A 10691-nucleotide genomic window follows, 5' to 3' on the forward strand; every position below is an offset into this window, starting at 1 on the left:
CTCTCGCCGGGACTCAATCGATCACTACAATTCTCAAATATATTACAATATAAATCTCAAATATACATCACATGGTCCACAAATATACATCCAAGTCTCCAATAATTACATGTCACAAATGCAGCGGAAACTAATTCCCAACTATACATCAAATAATTCCAAATCCAAAATTGTACAAAGTTTAGGCCATCCATACACGTGCACAAGTACTACAAGTCCTTCCTTCGCCACGAGCCCTGTGGAGGGGAATAAAATAGTTTTTGGGGTGAGCTAAAAGCTCAGCGAGTAACCAGAAAATCATTAATCAACTCGGTTTCACAATAGTTCATTTCAATGATGTCATATAGCAATGATGTCATAAATTAAATGATAAATCCGGAAACAACTACATCATTTGCAAAACAGTAAATATGGATTATCAATAATTCAAGAAACATTTACAATGGAAAGCGATAGTAACATTCATGAAAGGATACATTCATTCTCCTGACATTTCCTCGCTCATTTGGTCATTCATTTCATTTCATTCACCCCGTCCTTGGCTTTTGGCCAGGCTCCACCAACCTACATAGGTAATACTCGAGTATACCAAACGTTCACCCAAGTTCCTAATCGCCTGACCGAGTCCGCTTCTGGCTCAAGACGACCGGTAACAAGGGGCAATGGCCAGTTCAGCCCAAAAGACTTACATTCATGCGCAAGTAACATTTCAATTGAAAATTTCATATTTATCGAGGTCGAATGCGATAAAGTACACACTCGCCTCGAAAACTCGTTTTGGAAATCATTATAAGCGCTTAACACGTTATCAACCAAAATACAAGTCATGAAGTCAAGAAATATAACAAACAAGGCACACTCAAATGCCAGCACACATGATATGCAAGAAAACATTTCAAAAGTAACTTTGGAAACAGTTCAAAAGTAAATAATGTAAGAAACGGTTCATAAATCACTTTAGAAGTAGTTTGAGGCCACTCACCTCCACGGCTCAGAACCCATCCATCAAATAACATTGCCTTGCTCAAATCCAAGTCTTAGATCACAAACTCAAAGCAATCAAACCCTTTAAAACTTCGGACAGCACTTCCCCTAAATTTGCTTACTTTCCCAGCCATCATGGCTTCATTATTTCCTCAGCCAGTTCCAAAGTCACACAAATAAGTTCATCCAATAGCCATTCAGCAAGCTCCAAGTAGTACTAGCACAAGTCAAGCTAGGGAAAAGTCTGGAAATGAAAGTTAAACTCAAAACCAGAAAAATAGTTTTGATGTCATTTTGCGGTAATGGTACCAAATGCGCTACGATTGTTGGATGAAGGTGCAAGACCCACCGTTTCGGAACTAAGAGACAGGGCTACAATATTGCAGAAGGTCACTCAACCCAGTTTCGAGTGCAACAGGTCAAAAAGGCAAGATACCACATCAAAAATGTAAAACAGATCCACCAAAACGCATTCTAGCGGAAACATCATAACTCAGGCTCTACAAGTCCAAATCCAGAAATTCCAAAGGCATACGGTAGCTAATACATCAAGCTACATTTCATCAGAAGACCTCAAAGGCCAAATCGTGCATTTTCATGATCGAAAATGGAAGACTACACGAAAACAAAAATCTGGGCGCGAAACAGGTTTCAAAAACAGTCAAGGGTATTTCGGTCATTTCACATGCTACAGTGGTCGGATCAAGCTGAAAATTTACAGGCAACTAGTTTATAGCCTTGGCTACAACTTTCATGTTTTGGCCAAAATCTAATTCGGTGAGAATCAGGGTGAAAGGTCACGGTCAAATTGAGTGAAAAGGCAACCCTGTTCGCAGCACCTTGTAAAATAATATCACTTAATACAAAATTCCAACAAGTTGTCAAAAATATAATGCATTTACCACACTAGCGGGTCCCACGTCCAAAATACGCTTTTAATTTCTCAAAAACTAACCGATACTAGAAAAATCATTTTAAAACTATTTTTGCTCATAAACTTTATCTAGAAAATTTTTCTAATCAAGAAAATGTAGAAAAGGCGGGCGTTAAAAAAAATAAACCCTAGAAAATTAGAAAATTTCGGGGTTCTCAAACTCATTTTTTTCGGGGCGTCACACCAGCATTAACAAATCAAGAAAATGAGCAATAACATTTCGGATGACCAAACATTTAATATTCAGCATTTCAAGTAAAAGGATACAGTTGTTCTTGTAAACTGGCTCCACCATAGCTTGATCGTATAGTAGTTGACACTTCGTCAACTTTCAAGTAAGGTAATTAGTCCAGTAGTACTCCACTTAACTCCAATCTCCATCCCCCAACCAAACCCCTTACCGGGCCCGCACTCCAAGACAAACACTGGTGGTAATACTTGAGTATACTGATTAGTCGAGAACATAACACTCCACTCGACAGCACTAGATACCCATGGTTCATTATCTAATTGACTAAACCCTTGCTGGTTCGACTCGATTAACTATCCAGTGGGGTTTGGATTCCCAAGCAGTCACCATAGTCGATGACCAATCGACTTAGTCAAGAGAAAAGTACGGAGACAGGAATGAGAGGTACCTCCCACTCCTATCGAATGTGCTACATACTGACGCACAGCACTTAAAAGTCAAGCACAAGTACAAATACAAGTACAGGTCAATGCAAATCAAGTCACTTATACAAGCATGAATGAGATATCAAGTATTTAGTTGAGTTAGGTCAAGTGCGACAAAATACACACTTGCCCGACCAAACCAAACAAATGTTATCTGATCACGTTAATAAATCAAATATCAAGTTCAATCATGTATTTGGAAGCACTCACCAAAACATTAGTGCTTGTCAAAATCACGTTCAGGTGTAATTCCTTCGTTGGAGTCCAAATCTGCGATAAAACATCGTTTAAGAGCTTTGAAATTAACTAAGATTCAAAACTTAAGCGTTTCGTTTAACGAAAATCAAGTAACCAAAACTCATTTAAGTAATATTCATATTACTTATCACACCCTAGAAAACTCATGCTCACCCTTTTAGTTTTGGTAAGGAAGTGATTAAAACTTTGGAATTCTCATTTGAGTCAACAAGACGAAAAAAACGTATTTCTATTGGTCGCGACTTTCATGTTTCCAAGGGTACGATTTTCGACCAAATTCTAGCTTATATACCTCTATGAAAGAAGACTCGAATACCCTAGACAATTTGAGTTCAATTTGACCTCAAATCTTCACTCAATTTGGGAGTACACATGCCTAACCCTCGAGTAAAAATTTGGGCGGCATGCCCTTTGCATTTAACTATTTTCCAGTCATTTATGGTTTCATTACTTTTTCTCAATTCAGCCCAAAGTTACACATAAGCAATGTTATCACAATAGCCCTACAACTAGGCTTAATGTCATTCAATTACCACACAAATCTAACAATGCAACCGGACAAAAGCTAAATAGTAGGTTTGACGTCTCTTGGCGTTTCGGTCACAACTGAAGCTACGTTTATCGGATTGGTGTACACTTTATACCATTTCAAAGCTAAGACAAAAGGTTACAACTTTGATGAAGAAAGTCAACCCAATTCATAATTGACCTAGGTCAAATTTACAGATTACAGAACCAGAATTTCATTGTCAGTCTGGTTGTCAGCACTAGATTTAAATGGCAATAACTCAAACTACAAAATTCCGATTGAGGCATTTTCAGATGCGTTGGAAAGCTGAAACATAGGGCTAGAATTTTTACGTTTTTGCCAAAGGCTGATTTGATATGGATCAAAGTGAAAAATGAAGCCAAAAATGTGAAATCTCAAAACTGTCCGCGCAATAGGGCACTTGGCAGTCAGGGTATTTTTGTCATTTCACATGCTACAATGCTCTGATTGAGCTGAAATACTGCAGGTTGCTAGGTAACACCATTTCCTACAACTTTTATGCTTTGACCTAAGCCTGATTCGGCCTCTAACATGGACGAATTAAACAGGTCAGAAGCAGGGTAGCTTTATCACTAGCACAAGATTACATATAAGTTCATCAACCAAAACCCTAATCCAAACCCTTCATGCTGGCCGAATGTTATATGCTACAAAACTAACAAGGTTTAATCATGAATTTACTTCCAGAAACTAAGCATAAGCATTACTACACATGAACACCAAGAACAACCATCCATTCCACAACCAAAGCTGAAACTTACACCATAAAGCTGGAATTTACTATAACCACTACTAAAATCATGAAATCTACCTAAACAAGCCATAATTTTTACTTGTAAACCAATAAGTAGCACAACCATGAACTAATACCAACCTTACCTAGAATTGGAGAAGCACAACAACCCCTAGGAAGATTGAACCACCAAAACTCTCCACTCCAGGATAGCAATCCACCTTCCTAAGCAACTTCTATGGATTATTTGGTGAATCTATTGGTTAGTTTGCAAGATTGATCAAGAAATCAAGAACCCAAAGTTGAAGCTTTTCTCTTGCTCTCTCCATGAAGCTCACGGCCTCCCTTTCTCTTTTTCCTCTTAATTTGGCTTTGTTTGTTTTCCTTTCATTTACCAATAACTTAGATATTTAAGCTAAAGTCAAAGATACTTTTTCTCCACCAATCAAAATTAAGCTTAGGAAAATCCTGGAAGCTCTAAGGTTTCTAGTATCTTACTTTGTTAATCCTCACACTATGGTCCCAATATTTTTTAATCTTTGCAATTAACTCCATAGTTCACCAACTAGTTGTCAAAAATTATCGCAGGTACCGCACTAGTGGCTCCCACGTCCAATATACACTACTAATGTCACATGAACTAACTTATAGCGAAAAAATGTCTTGGAACTTAATTTCCTTATAAAATAGATAGAAAATTAATAGAGAAAATATGACAGCCCCACCTTCCCCTAAGGCGAACCAAAGGGGTTAGCGGACTGCCTGCCCAACTCTCGCCAGGACTAACGGTGCAGTTTAGAGCGATCTAATACGTTCCAGAACATACAAACGCGCATGAACAAGTTACAATGACCAAAAAAAAAATGAAACCGGAGTCGGTCATGAATAGTAACCGACACGTCAAAACCCACCCAAACATCAAGCAAATATTTGCAAGTTGAAATTAAGCATATACAATCCAAAGTGGCATACAAAAGTTATTCAAAAGTTGATACATGTCCGATTTGCCAAATCAAAAGAGAAATCGGACCCAAAAGTACATTTAGGGTTTCAATCAATGAGCTATACAAAAGATATGTACAACTAGCTCAATTCGGCAACCGACTATCAAATCCAGCCCCAAAGTATTTATTTTCCTGCAAGGAAAACAAAAGGAACAGAGTGAGCTTTCGCCCAGTGGTATACTATCACTCAAGCAACCAAGTCATATAGGCATAAAGCGGTCAAAAGAAATAAACCAAGATCACACATTAACAAGATGGTAAAAGGATACGGACGGCTCTCAAGAGCCCTTTTCCTCGCTCGTATACTTGATCAAATTTCATTGACCCTCCGTCAATGTTGACAAAGTAACCAACCGTAGGCTCCACTTTACTTCCATTCCTTCCACCCAACATACCCCTACCGGGCCCGAACTCCAAACAGTAGTAATTTGGTAATACTCGAGTATACCGGAATCAAGAGTCGCACTACTACAAGATTCCAAATAATAGTCCCCATGGCTCATCGACTTTCACGACCAAGCTCTCGCTGGCTCGATTCAATCGATTACCAATGGGGTTGAGCTCGGTAGTACAGTAAAGGTCGTTGGATACTCGTCCAAACGACACCAAAATCAATTTTCCATGTACATATCCAGTATCACAGTGAAACAGTAGACAGTCATTGATAATATCAAAGGGGGTGAGGGCGATCAAGTACACCCTCATATTAATCAAATTCAATAGCCAAATAAGCCTTCAAGGCATCACATTCATATATAGCAAAGCCACATTGTAAACAAACAAGTGAGTAGTACACTCACCACTCAAGCAAATGATATTTCATGCACTTCCGCCTAAGAGCGTCTTGTACCACCGTCACGTCCTAAAACATTCAAATAAACATAATAAGACTCGATTACAATTCATAACCAAGTCCTCATACCACCAAAATAAGGTTCCACGAGAATATATAAACACTAGAGTAAACCAGGAAAATCCGGAAATGGCATTAAGCACTAAGCTAGAAAAACAGTTTTTAATGTCATTATGCGGTTTTGGCACCAATGGCACTACGATTATTGGATGGAGGTGTAAGATACACCGTTTCGAAGCTAAGAGATAGGGCTACAAAGTTACAGAAGGTCACTCAGTCCAGTTTCAAGTGTAACGAGGTCAAATATGCAATATACTACACCAGAACCGCAAAAACAGGTTCACAAACCGCATTCTGGTTCAAACATCATAAGTCAGGCTACCTAAGTCCAAATCAGGTGATTCCAAAGCCATCCGAAAGCTAAGATACAAGGCTACAATTCATCAGAAGACATCAACAACCAAATCAGAAGCATTCCCACTCAAATTAACCAATCACAGACGCAATTATCAAATTCGGGTAGAAACAGGGCAGTAGGGGTAATTCAGTCTTTTCACAAGTTACGTTGCTCTGATTGACTTGAAATTTTGCAGGCATCTCTAAAATATCATTCCCTACAACTTTCATATTTTAACCCAAGGCCAATTTGGCCTCTAACTATGAGGTACAGGGCGGGGCAGAATGTAAGACAATGAAACCATAACTTTAAGGCCAATTCGGCCTCTAACTATGAGGTACAGTGCCGGGTAGAATGTAAGACAATGAAACCCTAACTTTTCAATTTTTCTTCCAAACCAGAAATTTCTTGTAATTAACCACCATTTACACCTCCTAGCTTCATTCTAGATCATTTCCAATCATCATACATAGCCACACCATAACAATCATATTAAAACAGAAAAATCACCCATAAATGTAAAACTTCACCAATTCCACCAAAAATCAAGAAATAACACCAAAAATCATCACTTCAATTACCACAAGTCACAAATTTAACTTCATTAGGTGGAGGAGAGGGGTTTCTTCACTACTCACCTTAGTAAAACAAGAGAGAGAGCAACTTGTCACCTTAGCTTTCCAAACAACTCCACCAAACACCTCACAATCACTCACTTAAAGGTTTCTATGGAACAAAAGCAAGATTAAGTGGTTGATTAGTTGAATTTGAGCAAGATGAAAACAAGAACTTGGAGAGTTTTCTTCCCTTCTTTTCCCTTAGAGAGAGCCGGCCACTCAAGCTTGGAAATGAAGTGTTTTTGGTGAATTTTTTTGTTTATTTAGTAATATGGTAAAAGAATGAATAGTAGTCAAAAAGTGAAATTAAACCTCCAAGTGACACTTGTCACTCTTAGTCAATGATTGGTTCTCTCTGTTCCTCTCACACCAATCCACTTGGTAACCTCTAATTATCTCTTAGCACCCGATAATTTAAACCCAGTATCCGAAACTTAACCTAGTTGGCCGAATTTTTCCGAACTTTCCGCACTAGTGGGTCCCACGTCCGGTATACGCTCTTAATTTCTCAAAAACTAACCGATACTAGAAAAATCATCTAAAAACTATATTTACTCATAAAATTTATCAGGAAAATTTTCCTAATAAAGAAAATGCAGAAAACATGCCATTAAAAGAAAATAAACCCTAGAAAAATGAGAAAATTACGGGTTCTCACAGAAAAGTATAGAAAATGTATGCACGAAATGAAAATAAGGGCTAGAAAATAAGAAAAATATTGGGTTCTCAACGTTTTTCCTTAACTCGCACGTACTAGGGTTTTTCACTTATAATTCACTAACTTATTATTACTACTTTTAATCACACACTTTTTCCTATCTAAAACTCACTCTTAACCACCAAATTTAGTACACGCTCCATACCGAATAATCACACTACCAAAAGACGTAAAAACCCTAATTTACCCTAATGATGAAAGTAAAGGGAAAACCCTTAGTTCTATGATTATTTGTAACTATTGAGGGAGTGAATGAGTAGTAAGGCTATTATAAAGGAATAAGTTCCAAATAAAAGGGAATTTTTAAGAAAATATGAGCGAATTTCCAATCGTCACATTATGAATATTCGCTTGAGTGTTAAATGCTTTCTAATGATTGCTAAATGGATTTTCGATGGGCGAGTGTGTACTTTATCGCACTCGACCCAATCCAAAGTGAATTTTCAATGATTGAATGATACTTGTGCATGAATATAAGCGTTTTGGCTGAATTGGGCTCTTGCCCTTCGTTGCCAGTCGACTCGAGCTAGAAATGGACTCGATCGGGCCACTGGTGACCCTGCGATAATGTTTGTTGTACTCGAGTATGACCACGAAGGTTGGTGGAGAACTGGCTAGTGAATTGGCTAGTGGCGGAAAATGAAATCAATGAATGAATGTCAAGAACACTGAAGAAGTTTTCACTTGTAAAAAAATATTTTCTAATATTGGAGGGATAAGGAAAATGGTTGGCAAATGAATGAACAAATGGTTCTACGTGAGCATGTATCCGCTTAATGAGTGTGTTCTCATTGCTTTTATATTGTGAATGTTTTCTCGATTGATTGTTATTAAATGACTAATGTCCTTGTTTCAATTGCTTGGTTATGTGTATGGGAACCTCACTGAGTTTTAACTCATCCCTCTATTCCGTTAAATTTGTTTTCCTTACAGGGTTTGAGAGCAAGGATGGGTGATATAGAGAAAGACTAAACTTTTGACTAGAACTTTTGTTATGTAATAGTGATAGTATTAGTAGTGGGTTGGATCCTGAACTTTTGTACTTAATCTTGAAGATTGTATATTTGTGTTAATGATTGTATATATGTTAAGTTTGATTGGCTCATCTTTACTTGCTCTTGAAGTGATACGTGAGTGAGCCCCGATAAGAGTTGGGTAGGCGGTCCGCCGAACCCTTTGGTTCTCCTTAAGGGAAGGTGGGGTCGTCACAGTTGATATCAGAGTTTAGACTTCAGATCTCTGTAGTATATCCTAGGCTTAAAGTTTAGGATGCCGGACTGTGGGATATTGTGAAGTTTAAGTGCAATATTAAGCATCTATGTTCCTGATGGATAGTAAGATTTGATGTTTGAGGGTTTTATATTGGGTTGGCGAGAAGAGAAGAGAATTGTGCGAGATTAATTTGAAGAGTAATGGGTCAGTTTCTTGAACAACGATACTAGTTGATACATATGGGACTGACTTTGACTTTGACTTTATATTTGTAAGGAACTAGATATAATTCTTGGAGCGGTTGCTTAAGTAGGAATCTTTTGAACTTTCTTTGACGGATGAACTTGGGGTTTAGAATCTACCCTTGGAGAATTGGGAAACCATTGTCTCTTGTTTTGTTCTGCATGTATGTATGTGATTGCCGTGTTGCGGACGAATATGTATAGTGCACTAGATATGTTTTGTGAACTTGGTTTTGTTAGGATGATATCTACAATATTTTTGTGATTTAGCTTGTGAATTTGTTGTGTGATATATTCTAAGGGTGTTTTCTCATTTTTGGCCTATGTTGTTTTCTTCTTGTTCTATATATATAGCCGATCTATTTTTGCTCATACATATATATAGTTTATAAAAAAAAAAGGTATGGAGGGACGAAGAAGTCGAGGACGAGGGGTTAATCATGGACGTGGGGCTAGACAAGCTCAAGAACCAAGAGAAGAAAGAGAAGCGGCAGCTAAACAACAACATGAACCACAGGCCGAAATAGGGGATCAGGTAGCGACGGTCATACAATGAATAACCAATATTTTGGCGCGTTTAGTGGAACAACAAGGGCAAGCACCTGTTAACCAATCTAGGAAACCTGAGGGAGGAGAGGATAGGGCCCTAGAGCGTTTTCAGAAGTTTTCTCCTCCTAAGTTTCTTGGAGGATCTAATCCGGAGGCAGCCGAGAGTTGGTTAGAACAAATGATTAATATTTTTGCCGCACTAAATTATCCAGAGGAGAGACAGGTGACTTTTGCGGTATTTTAATTTGAAAGCCAGCTCGTGCTTGGTGGAATATGATTAGGGCTAAGTGGGGGAGGGAACAAATAGCCCGGACTTGGGTAAATTTCATACGGAAATTTAATGAAAAATACCTTCCGCCATTAGTCCACAAGAAAAGGGAGTACGATTTTATTAGATTACGTCAGGAAGCCTTGAGTGTGTCAGAATATGAAACCCAATTCACTATATTATCTAAATTTGCCCCTGAATTAGTAACTACGGAGCAAAGAAAAGTAAGGCGGTTTGTACAGAGATTAAATGTGAAAATCCATGAAGCTCTTGCTGCGACTCAAATCGCTACATTCACAGAAGTTTTTGAGAAAGCCCAAAAGGTTGAAATTGCAAGGGCGCAAGTAAAAGCATTCCAAACACGAAAAAGAAGTGCGCCGAGTAGTGAGCCTAAGGAATTTAAGGACACCGTATCACCTTCCAAAGCTAGAAGAGTAAACCTTTCACCTTACCCACCATAGATGCAAGGACAATATGAGGGAAGTTCGACAAGAGAAAGTCAGGTAGGAAGAGGACGACAAGAGGAAATCTCTCTAAAGAATCAAATAAAAGCTCCTCGATTAACTTGTGGTTATTGCGGGAAAACAAATCATACTGAGGATGCATGCTGGATAAAGGGAAAGAAATGCTTGATATGTGGAAGTACTGATCATCGACTTCACAATTGTCCGAAGAAGCAACAAAGAAGGTTGAATGT

Source organism: Coffea arabica, chromosome 4c (assembly GCF_036785885.1).
Source record: "Coffea arabica cultivar ET-39 chromosome 4c, Coffea Arabica ET-39 HiFi, whole genome shotgun sequence".
NCBI classification, from domain to species: domain Eukaryota; kingdom Viridiplantae; phylum Streptophyta; class Magnoliopsida; order Gentianales; family Rubiaceae; genus Coffea; species Coffea arabica.